The 16,342-nt window shown below is 40.9% G+C and overlaps 1 pseudogene; it reads left to right on the top strand.

Annotated features, from left to right (window-relative positions):
• The first annotated feature begins 15,832 nt into the window (after nt 1-15,832).
• Nucleotides 15,833-15,950, top strand: LOC126428817 (5S ribosomal RNA; annotated as a pseudogene).
• Nucleotides 15,951-16,342: the final 392 nt, after the last annotated feature.

The raw sequence follows: 16,342 nt of genomic DNA on the forward strand, positions 1-16,342 counted from the left end.
TGGTGAGTAGTTTCTCTCGGCTTTTGTAAGTGTCCTAGAAGCATAGGCTATAACCTTCTCTTTTCCATCCGAAATTTTCACCAGGACACCACCGATCCCCTACTAGCTGACATCTGTGTGTAGTTCTGTAGGTTCTCTCTCATCATACAGACCAAGAACAGGATCAGACTTCAGAGTTTTTCGCAGCACATCGAAAGAATCTTGTTGAGCACCACACCAGATAAATTTAGCATCAGCTTTTAACAACTCTTGGAGTGGCCTGGCTTTGATACAAAAGTCTTTGATAAAACAACGGTAATAACAACATAATCCGAGGAAGTTTCTCACATCTCTAATACTTTTAGGAATAGGAAATTCCTTTATAGATCTCACCTTTTCTGGGTCTGGCCGCACATCATCGTTTGACACAAGGTGTCCGAGTATTTTGATTTCGTTTGCTCCAAAGAGACACTTTATTGGATTAAGTTTCAGTCCGTCTCGTTGGAGACACTTAAGAACGGCCCTCAGTCTTTTTATAAGTTCATCAAATGTCTCTGAGAGCACTATAATGTCATCTAAATAACAAAGACACATCGTCCACTTCAGGTGCCTTAGAAGATTATTCATAATCCGTTCAAAAGTTGCTGGTGCATTGCACAAACCAAACGGCATTACCTTAAACTCATACAGGCCCTCAGGGGTGATGAATGTAGTTTTCTCACGATCAGCCTCATCTACTTCGATTTGCCAGTATCCCGAGTACATGTCCATGGTTGAGAAAGACTTAGCTCCCTTCAGACAACCTAGTGAATCGTCAATTCGTGGAAGAGGATAAACGTCCTTTTTAGTTTTCTTATAAGCCTCTTGTAATCAACACAACTGCCATCCTTCTTCCTGACGAGGACCACTGGTGACGACCATGGGCTCTGCGAAGGCTGAATGATGTCATTCTTCATCATTTTCTCTACCTCGTTGCGAATTATTGGACGTTCCGTTGCTGACGCACGGTATGCTCTCTGGCTTATTGGTTGGTGGTCTCCAGTGCTGTGTAATTAAAGGTTAAAAGTCCTTTAGAATCAAGATTTGGTCAAGTGATCGAAAGCGCTTTGTTTTTCGCTGAAGCTCTGGAGACGTCACAGACTGGGAGTAAGACGAAGCTATACATGTGTTACAGGAGTGTTAGTCGAAGTCACTAGGCTTTTCCGTACTTTTCCTACAAATAGTTTAGCTATTTAGTGATGGAAAATGCTTTTACAACTTTTAATTAACAATAGAAAGAAATTTTGTGAATGCTGATAGTGGAAACCTTACGAACACTGATGCGCATATCCTCCACTCATTTAGAGCGGCGATATGTGCAAGGACGGTCATTCTTTTCCTTGCTACCTGCAACATCATTAAACCAGTTCAAAACGAAGGAATTGTGTAATTTTGGCAAATGGGCCCGTATCTTATACAAGTACGACCCAAGGCACAATAAAGTTATTCTCGGCAAATCTTAGTACTGATTTCCTCTATACGAGATACACAGGAGAGATACTGCCAGCACCATGTGTTCCGTGGCGCAACGAGTAGCGCATGTGACTAGAGATACGAAAAAGCACATATTTGAATCCTGGAAGAATCGTAAATTTTTAAAAATTTTACACGTAATAAGAAAACAGCGTTAGCAAGAACTCACTGTAGCAGTTGTTTCGGTGGTGGAATGTAATGTATATAGCTTCACGTTAATCTTAGTCTGAGAACTGCACGACTCAGGGTAAATGCATCCACTTTGCCTACTTTGCTTTTTGCTTACAAACAATTACTTTTTTTTTAAGCATTGCTAGTACTGAAGATATCGCCATACTCCCCCAGTACGACGAGTTGTAGGACGATGAGGTTTTGTTTGTGGAGAGATATAAAGCGTGTACAATGTGAGGTAATGGGCGAGTTGTGGCGCTCTGGAAATATTCTAAGTTCAGAGTTGGCGGCCACCGCTCGGGCCGCTAGGCAAGCCGCGGCTCGTTAGCAACGGCCGGACCACTTGCTCCACCGGCCGCGTGGCTGGGAATTCTATAGGGACGCTCAGTCGGTGAAGGAGACACGCCGGGAGTGCCAAAGATGGCGGACTTTGTGAAACCTTACTGCCAGTCATTTCACGGTTCGTATAGAAATTAATAGTAGCCAGATGAATCATGGTACCGCAAAAAGAAACATGTAAATTATTTGCACGACGATTCTGATGGTGTAATCAGATTTTCAATATCTTTATTAGTTTAAAGTTTACTATCTGACGGTGAATTATACAAGTAAAATCCAGTAATGAATTTCCAAAACATAAACGCTTCATCGGATTTTGTTGATCGCCGTGTCTTTAGAAAGCTATCAGTGTAAACCTAAATTGGTATGAATTACAGGAGTTATTGGAGGTCAAAGTGGCCGATTACTATTGATCTCGTCAGGCCACAAGTACTCCACAGTTACTCGAAAAAAACGGTAACAGCATGCTTATAAATATATTTATTCATCTATGTCTTTGTTTATATCCGATATATACTATTCATGAAGAAATTGGTTAAATATTTACTCTGTTTTAGAAAGCATAGAGACATTAGGCTACTGGCCTACCTTTTGTTCTATTCCTTTTATATATGTTTATTTAGTTTGTTTATGTATCTAATAATGTGTGTGAGAGCGTGCTTATGGTCCAGCCGTAGGAATATTTATTTAATGTCTAGTTATTTAAATGTAACTCCAGTATTTCGTACGTGTTTAAATATGTTTGTGAGTGTACGTTGGATTGAAGACATGGCGCGAGCGCTCTAGCCAGTCACAGCGCTCGTGAATGGGAAGACTGGATGGAAGTTCGGGAGACCAGGACACGAGGTAGTTCTGGAGAGTACCGTACAGGACACGGGAGAAATGCTGGACGCGACGGCGCGAGGGACGCACGGTCGCGGGATAGACTTGGATAGTGTGGAGCAGTTTGCGCGTGGTCGCGGCAGATAGAAATATTTCTTAGTGCTGACTTGTCCAATTGTGAGATTTCCGTGGCTTCTACAATGAAGGCGTGGTGAGCGTTTAGAAGCGAATAACTCGCGAGCTATGTTGTTGTTCATAACTAATTACGTGTAGCAGGAATCTATTGTTTCACTGTTGTTTTATTTAATTGCTCGGCCATCGACACCAGTACGTGTTTTGCAGAAATATACCGCATTCTCAAAAGTACTTCTACTATCGTACTCATCATTTAAAGTTGTTAAGATAGTACTTGCAGATTTTACTTAATTGCAATCTTCCATTTATGAATTTATATGTTACTTTCATAATTCGCAACTGCCGAGTGATAGAAACCTCCGACCATTCGGTTCATGTGTGTATTCTAATTGTATACTGTAGGCACAGCAGTATTTGGCCTGTAATGCGGCAACTACGTATCCCAGCCCCTAGACAACGAAACCAGCCAAAACTTTAAATATTGCAAATCTGAGTCGGAGGGAACGTAGTTAAGGACCACCTCATTCCATTTCATTTATGTTTTTGAAAGCACGCAACAACATGCCAGTAGCATAAACGTGAGGACTGTGCCATTTGTGAGTGTAAACAAACGTCAGTGTCTGAAACAGACTTAACTTCAGCTTATGTAAGACAATGAAACGTCGAGGTGAACGTAAGGAAAACATTGTTTCTAATTAAGTAAAAGTATCTGATCATATTAAATAGAAAATGTCTTTTTCAACGTGACGTGTGTTAACAACTACTGCAAATGTAAGCGTATGTTAACCTCAAGGAAAATACAATAATACTCTCTTTCTAATCGGTGTGCTTAAGTACTGCAATAGTGATTTGGTTTTCATATGGAAGGAATGTGGATTTGTTTTATGAACAAACTAAAATAGCCGGCCGGAGTGGCCGAGCGGTTCTAGGCGCTTCAGTCTGGAACCGCGCGACCGCTACGGTCGCAGGTTCGAAGCCTGCCTCGGGCATGGATGTGTGTGATGTCCTTAGGTTGGTTAGGTTTAAGTAGTTCTAAGTTCTAGGGGACTATGACTTCAGATGTTAAGTCCCATAGTGCTCAGAGCCATTTGAACCATTTTGAAACTAAAATATTATTGCAGGCAGATTCGAATCAGTAAATGGTTTTCACCTTTTAATATTCGACAGTTCACCCCTCTACCAACTGAGCTAAAAGTGATGTGCAAGGAAGCAGGTATAATAATTTTTACTAAGAGTTTAATTTCATCGACTGACGCTGTCCTTCTTTGTAACAGTGGGAACGCGTATGTCGGAGGTAAATTAAGTTAACTTCAGAGTGCAAGACATTTTTAATTAAACAAGGCAAACTGGGTATCGACGTGATGGCATTTTACCGGTGCAGTGCAACCAACTTAAACTCTCCTTCTCATTCTCTGAAACACTCAAAAACAATTTTTCAAGAGTTTTATAGATGTATTTGAAGAGTGTGGTACTAACAGCATTTACAATCCAATTTCCCAAACGTAAATTCCGAAACGAGACACCTCGGTGAATTAGCTTTATGACAATAGGAGCAACAAGCTAGCCAGTGACGTCACAGGCATCACAAGACTCGAATGGAGCGTTTTAGCTGGCTTTCAAATTATTTTAATTTCATTTCCGTTTTTAGAAAAGAATACTGAAATTCAAGAAGGAAGAAAGCATGTTGTGAATATAAAATGACGTAATTAGCTATTTAAGACGATTTCCAGAAAACCGTCAAATACCTTATTCTTTCACATACTTACGACCTGCGTGTGTTCCAGTACCAGTTGTTTCACTATGGTACAATTGTGCCCAGGCTTGTTTTCCTCTATATTCACTTTCCGACACTTAATATTAGTCGGTGGTAGAGAATTGTTTCTACACTTACCCCAGTCACTAGTTCCAGCCGTTGATGCTCTTCGCACTTCGTTTTTGCTGACAGGCTCCCTCCCAGCTTGCTATTGACCTCACCACAGCATTTTGGAAATTAGTTCCCAAATTTCCCGTCCATAGCGCCACTTGTCGTTGGTATTAACTTATATTATTTATCATTAGGTTTTTATGTATTACTTACTACTCTGCTTATTCGCACTTACATTTTAGTTTATGCCTTATGACAACTGTAGATGTGTAAATGTTTGTTTTATTATTTTATCCTACACTTGACTTCACCCTGAGACCAACGTTAAGATATGCGCATCATTAGTTGATTAGTTGCAGTTCTGGCATGATGTTTACCCTTGGTATTTGGCTTCTTTATTCAATTTTTGGAAGTATTTACGAGCTCCTTTTAATTAATGTATTCATTAGTGTATTACTTATTGCCTTTGTATATTTTTAGGATCACAGCTGTACGCCGTATGCGTCTTGTTGTCATTCGCAAATAATGTGATAGTTATAACTATTTACCATATTTTATCTTTAGCTTTTAAAAATCTTTAAACTTTTCTTTCTTCATTTTAATAATCCTATCTAAATTCTACTTATTTGTGGTATATTTTTCTGTAAAGCCTTCTGAAGAAGGACACTAAATGCCTGAAACCTGCTAACAAAACAAAATTCCTCGTATGCAAGTGGTTGCTGATAATTCCGATATATTAAGATAATTTGGGCAAATAACTTTCATTTACAACAAATTTTAACAAATTACTCATATCACTGACATAAGTACCACGTGTTCACTTCCTTCTAGTGCATATACGATTTTGATTATTGGGAAACTTATGGTCTGTTGCCCTTATTGGTATACTGCTGTGCAATTTCTCCAAATTCCATTTAAAACTACTTCAGACAGTATATCAACATAGAAGAGAGAGAATTTTGTGCAAAAGAAGTCAAAATATATTTTTGTGAAGACAAAATTTACACTGGTACTTTAATGTTTGTAAAACTTCTTTGTTTAATATAAGTAATTTGGACGCTGTTCGCCATTTTTAAAGTTTATACTAACATTTTGTACATTGCTATAGATCATTTTCCGGTACACAGTTTTTATTTCTCGCAGTTATTCAACACAGAAAAGGCTATGTTTAAAGTAAGAGAAACCATTCCAAAAGAAAGGAGGGTTCAGATGAAGTGCTTGTTCGTAACGAGCATGGCTGGGGAAAGGAGTAGTTCGCTTGCCTTGTTTGAGAACAGTAACAAAGTACCTGACAGGTAGTCGCTTAAAGGACAGGTACGACACCAACAACCACTCAGAGCAAGACTCTGGTCACACCTTGTGCCCTGTGCACAGCTGTCATATCGTTCTGCTACCTCAGCTGCCGGGAACCAGTCAGATGCGGACGAAATTTAGCGATTTGCAACATGACTATTCTACCTTATTCTAATACTCTTTGTTTCTCAGTGTGGTACTGTTTTCGCGGAAGAGTGACGTTAACCGTGAAATAGATTAGGAAAATGATGAGACTATTATGATCCTGCAGAGGGAACTCAATACTGCGCGTTACCAGGGAACGTACTCAGTAGGAACCGCACAGTTGCTGCTACCCGAGCCGTATCATCCATTCGCGTTACGGCGAACCGACAACATTACCTCCCATCCCCTTCTTGCATGCTCAAATTCAGTCTCTATGTTAATCCGATCCAGCTATAACTTTAGCTGCTTTAGTGGAATCATGGGAAATCTAAACCTGTTTTGCCGCAGGCGACTTGAAACCTTAGCTTCTAAGTTTAGTATCTTAGCACTGCACCGTCTCACGAGATAGGTAACAAGAACATTTCACAGGAAACCTCTAACAAGATTGTTGCCCTCGCTGACAACATTCAGTACAGATGAATACTACGAAAACAATGCAACAATGAAACGTTTCTCTGTCAGTAGACAGAACATAAGCAATTTCAGCGTGGACTTCTCGAATTAAGGCAAGCGACGGTATGACAACAATTAAACAGTATACTTTTGAAAAGTTCTTTACATAAATGTGACTCACGTAGTATCAGTTCGGCAATATTTTGTCGTTAGAAGGGCGACAGTGTCTGTTTCACAACAGCAAGCAAATAACCTTAACTACAATTAAGTCAGCTTCATAACAGTCATACGTAACACACATCGAACAGATTGTTGTCATCTGAGAGGATGTCAGGCACCATGCACTAGTATCAAGTTCTTCAGAAGATTTATTTCTGTGAAATGAAGAATGAGAGAAAACTGTAGATAAGATAGGCGGTGTGCCAATGACACAACTAGCTCATCTAAATCCACGCAAATCTCAGCATTCATAATGACGTTTGCACATCGTATCAATTCCAGTAATAGAACCAGAAATTTGCTGTCTTCTAGTAAGTTGCGAACGATAGCGAAAATACGCTATTTAGGAAGTATCTTCCCACAAGAGATAAGCATCCCCTCCCCCTCTCCCCTTCAAACTAATGGAAAATATGTAGTTCTGCAGATAGCAGGAAAAGAGTAATCTCACTGTTTCCGGAACAACGTTATCCGTGTAGCTAGATTTTTCTAGCAAACGAGGTTTCCCAATTTCCGTTCTTTCCCTAAGTAATCGAGGACACATGACTAGATGATGCCTTTGACAAGGCCGATATTTTCTCCGCGACTTTCTCATGTGAATAAGAGCTATGTTAAACTCTTACTTTTCTTTTGTGCTCGATTTTTCTACCTTATGGCTTTGAAAGTTGCCTGTTCATTCGCAATTTTATATTTACCTACTATATTTTGGTTTTAGTAGACCGCTACCGTCATCTCTGCAATATCCTTTCTTCCAGGAGTGCTAGCTTTGCAATGGTCGCAGGAGAGCCTCTGTGAAGTTTGGAAGGTAGGAGACGAGGTACTGGCGGAAGTAAAGCTGTCAGGACGGGGTGTAAGTCGTGCTTGGGTAACTCAGATGGTGGAGCACTTGCCCTTAAAAGGCAAAGGTCCCGTGTTCGAGTCTCGGTCCAGCACACAATTTTAATCTGTCAGGGAGTTTCATATCAGCGCACACTCCGCTGCAGAGTGAAAATCTCATTTTGGAGATCTCTGTAATACTTTGGTTACCTCGACTGTACTCAGCTTCGACTAATGCGAATAAGCTCTTTGAGCAATGTATTTGCATGTCCGCTGAGATACTTTCGCGTCTTGAGAAGGCCAGTTTCTCTTTTAGCCAATGGAAAGCCTTTGCGATTTAGGAACGACGAAGTAGCCTTGTTTGAAAGACCTTCCGCCATTCTATTCCGCTCTGTGCTTTTTCTAGTGCTGTTCGGTGTCCTGTGCTGGTTTGAGAGAATCCTTGTCTGGACGGAAAACTAGTTTTGTCTGGTGTCGATCTGACCTGTTTTGGAAGTGCTTCATGAATGAAGAAACTGGGTGAAACTATTTGAATTGGCTGCCGTTATGAAGCTTAGGGGAATTAGATAGGTAATCTTGGAATTTTTTTGCTAAATTACTGCACAGTGTATTCGCTATTGCTTTGCGATAAGGCGTGCGGCAGTATTCATCCACGTGGCGAAATGGAGATCCACAGGTTGCTCAATTTCAATTAAATGGAAGCTGACAACGGAGACGATACTGTCCTTTCAATTTGTCGTGCTGTAAAGTCGAAGTTACCACTCTAGCCTGAATTTTAAGAGATGCTATCTTATTAAAAGTTGTATAATGAGAACTTAGCATCCGTTTGCTCATTGTGAAATCGTGTTTGTCTTGCTTTGAGGACGAATTTAGGTTCTTAAATTAATTCCATCGTTTTGATAATAATGCAGGCAGATATTAATAAGCTTCTCTCTGAATTATTTCTGCATAAACCCCCGTATCTTTTTTTTTTTTTTTTGTATATGATACGGTGCCCTGCTGCTACGGGGTCATGTGCCTTCAACATGTTGATTACAATGATTACCCTTGAAGACACTGATATGTCAGAGGTTATTCACTAAAGTAAGGTTGCAAGTGCGCAACCTCACAAATCATATTTTCTTTTTGTTGGAGGTTAGATTTCAGGAGCTGAAAGATAGGTTAAGGCTAGAGTTCCGGCTTTGCGTGGTCAAATGGTTCAAATGGCTCTGAGCACTATGGGACTTAACTTCTGAGGTCATCAATCCCCTAGAACCTAGAACTACTTAAACCTAACTAACCTACGGACATCACACACATCCATGCCCGAGGCAGGATTAGAACCTGCGACCGTAGCGGTCGCGCGGTTCCAGGCTGTAGCGCCTAGAACCACTCGGCCACTCGGGCCGGCTGTTGCGTGGTCACTAAATGTGTTACAGAGAAAACTGTGCACCTTACTGAGATGTTATATGGGAATCTTATTGATAATTTACGTGTTAATTTTTGATGATGCAGCCGGCCATTGTGGCCGAGCGGTTCTAGGCGCTTCAGTCCGGAACCGCGTGACTGCTACGGTCGCAGGTTCAAATCCTGCCTCGGGCATGGATGTGTGTGATCTCCTTAGGTTAGTTAGGTTTAAGCAAGGGACTGATGACCTCAGATGTTAAGTCCCATAGTGCTCAGAGCTATTTGAAGCATTTTTTTTTTCATGATGCAACACAGGGTGTTTATATACTAAGCTAGTTAGACAAAAGTAGCCTTTAATTATGAAAAAGATAAATAACTTACAGAAATGTTTAACACAGCACTGAATGCAGTATTCTTTTAAGTCTTGTTTACAAATGTTCAGTGTGGCTACATTTTGTAACACGACAAATGTCCCATCTGCAATCAATTCCCTGTCAAGTCCTATGAAACAAGTCTTGATGTATGGGGACAACTGACTGTGTTATCCGTTTTCGCAGCTCGTCGACGTTTCCCGGAAGCTGAGGGACAAACACACTGTCTTTAATGTAACACCGAGAAAAACCACGTACGCAGATGTCCATTTGGATTAAATCAGGTAATTGTGATGACCAGGATGTTGTTCCACCACGTACAATTCTAGCTGGCACGTTCCTAAGGAGAAACGCGACAGCCTCACAATCATAACGTGGTGGCGCGACATCTTTCTCGAAAATAAATTCGGTGCCCTTATGCTGTTGTAACTGCTGCGTTAGATAGTGGTCAAGCACGTCCAGATACCATATGCCAGTTACAGCTGACTCGGCAAAAAAGCACCATAAACCTCGTTACAGCTTACAGCACGAAAAACATTTACCTTAGGCGAGTCCCGTACATGTTCGACTACATGTCGTGGTTTCTGATCACACGAAATCCGGACGTTATACCGATTGACTTTAGCGCAGGTGTGAAAGGTGGCTTCAACAATGAACATAATTTTGTTAAGAAAATCGTCTTCAGTCTGCATTTTGTTAAACATGTCTACTCAAAAATCACTTCGTTTTTCTTTCTCACTTTCTTTCAAAGCTTGCAACAGTTCCAGTTTGTAGGATTTGAGTGACAGGTGTTACCACAATACCTTCCAATCTTAACACCACGCATTTGTAACTCCCAACTTGCGCGTCTCTCTGATTTACCCGAACTATGAATGTAGTTTAGTTGCTGCGGAAGGAACTCCTGGTCGATCCTGACCCAACTTCCTATGTGATACACAGCCATTTTCTGTGAAACGATTGTATAAATTAATAATAGTTTGTCTCTGATATGGTGGCTTGCGATATTTAGTCTTGAATTGTCTCTGAACTGTAGTAGCGGATTTGTATTTCATGAAACTATGAACACCACCGCGCATTTAATGCAAAGTTATACGACCCCACGATGACTATCGGAATAAATTATTCGACCATGCCAGGATTTGTATTTCATGAAACTATGAACACCACAGCGCATTTTATGCAAAGTTATACGACCCCACGATGACTATCGGAATAAATTATTCGACCATGCCACCTAGCGGGAACGTCGGGAACTAAGAGTGTTAGGCGGGAATAAATTCTACATTCAGTGCTACATCAAACATTTCCGTAAGTTATTTACACTTTTCACAATTAAAGCATACTTTTATGTATCTAATTTATGAACACAGTGGATTTCTTTCTTGCTTAGAGCCAATGATGTCAGAGGGGACCGCCACCTCTGGGCGCACTGCTGGGTGCTATAAGCAGAAAACAAACACTTACAGTATTTAATTTTTCACGAGTTTCTTGATGAATCATTACGTACTGCTTAGGATTCAAATTATAGCTACGCAAAATCCAGTTCCAGCGTGCATAAATTATATAAGTGTGTGTCTGTGTGACTATTTTGTTGACTGTTGTGGGTCAGATTTATTTCCATTTACATTCTGCGGTTTAAAGATTCGCGCTTAACGCGTAGCTTAATATTTTAGGGCTTTTCTGTTCACTGCACATGGGGGTAATTCACTTATTATATCACAAACACAACTTAGTTACAACAGACGAATGACTGGGACCGTATATTTTGGTTAAGTTTGAAAACCAAATAACACTGCACTTCATAGCAACCTTGCCATGGCGTTGTCGAAATCCTTTCAGAATGTCTTTGTCATTCCTTGTTTCTCAAGGTATTCATTGACTATATGAATGAGTGGTGTCTGTTCCTTCGGACAACTCCGAAAGAAGAGACACCATGCGTTCATATAACTGATTCTACTTAATGGACAATGAATCCACCCTCTTCAGTGCGGATACACAAGTACGTTAAACCTCTGCATTAATCTCAAAGAATCAATCATGGAGAACGTGGACGGAGCCAGCGGATAGGAGGCGCTAGATGGGAAGGTGGGTTGGCCGAGATATTACACGCAAGTCGGCTAAATACTATGTGCGGATGCCGCAGTGGTTAAGGTAACTGGCTGACAAGCAGGCAACCCCGGGTTCGAATCTCGGTCCGGTTCATATTTTCACTGGTCGCCGCTCATTCTGCATAAAGTCCCCGTGCAGCTGCCATCAATAGTTCCTTCCCTTACTTTCTCCCCCTCCACCTTCCATTAACTTAATAATTCATTGACGCAAGCCGATACTCTCAAAGCCGAGCCTGAGTTCAATAACTTGTTGATTCCTATCTCACATAAAAGCCAGTTTTACGGTGGGTTGGACGTTATTACACGTCAACATTTGAGTCTTCGTTATCGAGTGGTCGAACAAGGTAAATCAAGTAGGATAAAGTGGAGGCGAACCACTTCCTGCAGAACTGTATATGGAATGGATCAGCGAGTCATACCTTCTATGTTTCCGGTTACCAATACGAGAAACATTTTCGTCGCTGTCACAGAAAAGTTTCCGGAATTGTTTTAAAACTCTGAACTGTATGAACTATCAAAATACTCACCTACAAAATATATTTTTATAATATATTTTTATGTCCTTATGTAAACAACTTCTAATTTACGGTAAGTGTCGCTTTTAAGGATATTTTCCACACGTTGTTCGGCTTTATTCCAGAAATCCGAGTGCTTTGATGTGTCCCATTACTGTCACTCACGACGTCAGGAATAATGAAATAATTTGCAACATGGATTCAGTAACCAGCTTAACTTCATATCATATTCCCTCATATCAGTTTCATTCTCATCAAGGAGATTTTAATTTTTCATTGCTTACTATCACGCTTCTGTCTCGTGGGCCCCTACCACCACGGCACAGCGCGTCCCCAGGTTGCGGATAGGGGATACGGCCTTCAGATATGAAGGGTAGCTACGAATACAAAAAATAAGCAGTCGCGGACAGCCGGTGGGGAGCAGGCAATGGCGTGATGAACCATCCCTGTTTCTTCTTCTCTTACTATCAAATCTATTCATCAAGAATCAGCAACATTAATGGGCATGGGTCCCTTTGAAGTAAAATATTCCTGAGGTAAACTAGGTTCCCATTCGGGTCTCCGGGCGGAACCTACTTCGAAGAGATTCAGGTCGAAAGGAACTTTCAGGTTGGGAACATTGAACGTTAAAAGTTTGAACAGGCCAGGAACATTTCAGACATTATTAGACGAATTAGATAGATACGATGTAGACATTACAGCTAATCAAGAAAATCGGTGGCAGGGGGAGGGGAGCATAAAGAGGGGTAACTATATATTTTTCTATGGAGATGCGGAAGCTCACAGTTTCGGAACAGGTTTCGCAGTATAGAGAAAAGTGCTTCACGCAATCAGAGATATAAGGTTCATTACTGACCGACTATCATTTATAGTGTTGTCCGGCAGGTGGAATAGACTAGTAGTAATTAATGTACACGCACCAACTGAGGACACTGAAGAGGTTGTTAAAGACGGCTTTTATGAAGAACTAGATCAACTGTGGGATGAGTTCTCCTCATATGATACAAAATTAATCAGAGGTGATTTCAATGCGAAAATAGGGAAGGAGGAAGCATTCCGGCCTACAATTGGGAAAGAAAGTTTGCATAACATTTCGAATGATAATGGCACAAGGGTGGTTAATTTTGCTGTTTCAAAAGGCATGATTGTTGAGAGCACATACTTCAAAAGGAAGGACATTCATAGAGCAACTTGGGTCTCTCCGGATGGACACACCCGAAACCAAATTGATCATGTTCTTGTAGATCGGAGATGGCACACTAGTATAGAAATGTTAGGACTTTCAGGGGGGCAGACTGCGATTCTGATCATTTTCTTGTAGTTGCCAAAGTTCACCAACTGCTATCTACAGCAACATCAAGGTGTCACAATGCAGAACTTGTTAGGTTCGACACTGACAAGCTAAATGATGAAAACTTTAGAAGGAGGTACATGATAGAAATTTCAAATAGGTTTGATGCTCTCAGGACACACGAAGATCAGGAGAGTATGTAAATAAACAGTGGATAACTGTGAGGAAAAATATCAAAGAGGTAGCGAAAGTCACAATAGGTACAATTAAGAAGAACAGAAGAAAACCATGGTTTGATGAGGAATGCAAGAAATTGGTAGAGGAAAGGAGAAAAGCGCGATTAGATTGGGATGGAATGGGAGACAGAAAACCAGAGGAGTTCTTGAACTTGAGAAGGGAAGTTGGTCGTAGGCTACGGGCAAAGAAGAGGGATTATTTGAACAATCAAATTACAAAAATGGAAACAAACAGTAAAACAAAAAAACATTAGGGAACTTTACCTAGACATGAATTGGTATAGGAAGGGCTGCAAGGCTAGGACAAATGCACGTCGAGGGAATGCTGGGGGAATACTGACAGGCCCCAGTGCTTTATTATGCAAATGGAGGGCGTATTTTGAGCATCTATTAAATGTACACCAGGAAGCAGGAAATGAGCAGGCGTACGAAATACATACAGCAGAACCCCAGATACCTGAGCCAACGTTAAAGGAAGTAAGAGATGCAATCAACAAATTGAAAAACCATAAAGCACCAGGATCAGATTGCATAACTGCAGAATTAGTTAAAAATGGGGGACAGAAATTGGTGGAAGTAGTTCACAAAGTGATAACTAAAATATGGAACTCAGAGGTGATACCTGAAGAGTTGCAGGAGTCGATTCTGATCCTACTTTTTAATAAAGGTGACAAAATGGATTGTAGTAATTATAGAGGGATATCGCTATTACCAGTATGTTCCAAAATTTTCTCAAATATTCTGCTAAGCAAGCTTACATCATATGCAGATGAAATTGTGGGGGATTACCAAGCCGGCTTTCGGAGGAACAGATCAACTATAGACCAAATATTCACCCTGCGTCAAATTCTAGAAAAGAAATGGGAATACAGTAAACCAGTTCATAATCTTTTCATAGATTTTACAAAAGCATATGATTCAGTATTGCAGTCAAAATTGTACAGAATGCTTTTGGAACTTGGAATACCAAAGAAGTATGTTAGACTTATAGAAGCGAATTTGAAAAACACAAAAGGTAGAGTATGTGTTGGGAAATTGGAGTCAGAAGAATTTATAATAAAGAACGGACTTAAGCAGGGAGATGCCCCGTCTCCGCTACTTTTTAATTTAGTCCTAGAATATATTGTACGAATGGCAGCAGATAAATCAGAGGGTGTGGAGTTAAATGGAAATATTAAGATATTAGGGTATGCAGATGATCTAAACATCGTTAGCGATAGGAAAAAATCTGTAACAGCAAATGCGAATGCGTTAATCAAGGCTAGTGAAGATGTAGGTCTAAGGATAAGTGAAGACAAAACTAAATACCTGGTTACTACTAGAATGCCAACAGCAGTAGATCGGGAAATGTTAAGAGTTGGAGACAAGCAGTTCGAAAAAGTGAACACATTTAAGTATCTAGGCGTGGACATCACTTCAAGAAATGAGATTGAATCCGAACTGAAGAAGAGATTACGGGCGGGAAATGCGTGGTACTTCTCACTAAATAGATTACTTTCATCACGGATATTGTCTAGGAATCTAAAGATTAGAATATACAAAACTATTATTCTACCAGTTATGCTGTATGGGTGTGAGACTTGGTCTCTCACTGTGCAAAATGAAAAGCCGTTTCGAGTATTTGAAAACAAAATTTTGAGGAAAATTTTCGGAGCAAAAAGGTATGACATTAGTGGAGAGTGGCGAAAACTGCATAACGAAGAGGTTCACGAACTCTATTCAAGCCCTGACATAATCAGTATTATTAAATCACGTAGGCTGCGATGGGCGGGTCACGTAGCTCGAATGGATGAGGGCAGGGCAGCGCTCAGAGTACTGGTAGGGCACCTAGAGGGAAAACCTCCTGTGGGGAGACCGAGGCGTAGATGGGAGGACAATGTGAAGGCTGATTTGAGGAGCCTAGGTATTGAAGGTGAACGGAAGGAAATAGCCCAAGACAGGGACAGATGGCGAAAATACGTTGCTGCGGTAATGGACTATCGAGTCCGGTGTGACCAGTAAGTAAGTAAGTAAGTTACTATCACGCTTAGAACTTACTCAGATCGTATGTGATAGTGTGTGAGTGATGACGTATAAATTTGTATGGTTTGTACCTTCAGAAATAACATTATGCTGTTCTTCTCGCTTTGAAACTATTTTTATTTACATATTGGGCATTTATTGTTTCTAGCCCTTAAGGGGGCCAACGGCCTTGCCGCAGTGGTAACACTAGTTCCCATCAGATCACCGAAGTTAACCACTGTCGGGCTGGGCTAGCACTTGGATGGGTGACCATCCCGTCTGCCGAGCGCTGTTGGCAAGCGGGGTGCACTTAGCCCTTGTGAAGCAAACTGAGGAGCTATCTCGATTGAGTAGCGGCTCCGGTCTCGGAACCCGACATACGGCCGGTAGAGCGGTATGCTGACCACATGTCACTCCATATGAGCATCCAGTGATGCCTGTGGACTGAGGATGACAGGGAGTGCGGTCTGTACCGTTGGGTCTCCATGGCCTGTTCGGACGGAGTTTAGTTCTTTAGTTTTAGTTTTTAGCCATTATGGAAAAGCGTAAGAAACATAAATGTACCCACAAGGCTAATCCAGAAAGTTAAAATTCTTTACGAAACTGGCTGCAGTTGCTTGCAGATGGAGAATGGTAATTCCAGTTGGTTGCAAACAACTATAGGGATTCAACAAGGCAGTTCCCTTTCTC

The sequence above is a fragment of the Schistocerca serialis genome, chromosome 1, assembly GCF_023864345.2.
Source record: "Schistocerca serialis cubense isolate TAMUIC-IGC-003099 chromosome 1, iqSchSeri2.2, whole genome shotgun sequence".
Taxonomy (NCBI): Eukaryota; Metazoa; Arthropoda; class Insecta; order Orthoptera; family Acrididae; genus Schistocerca; species Schistocerca serialis.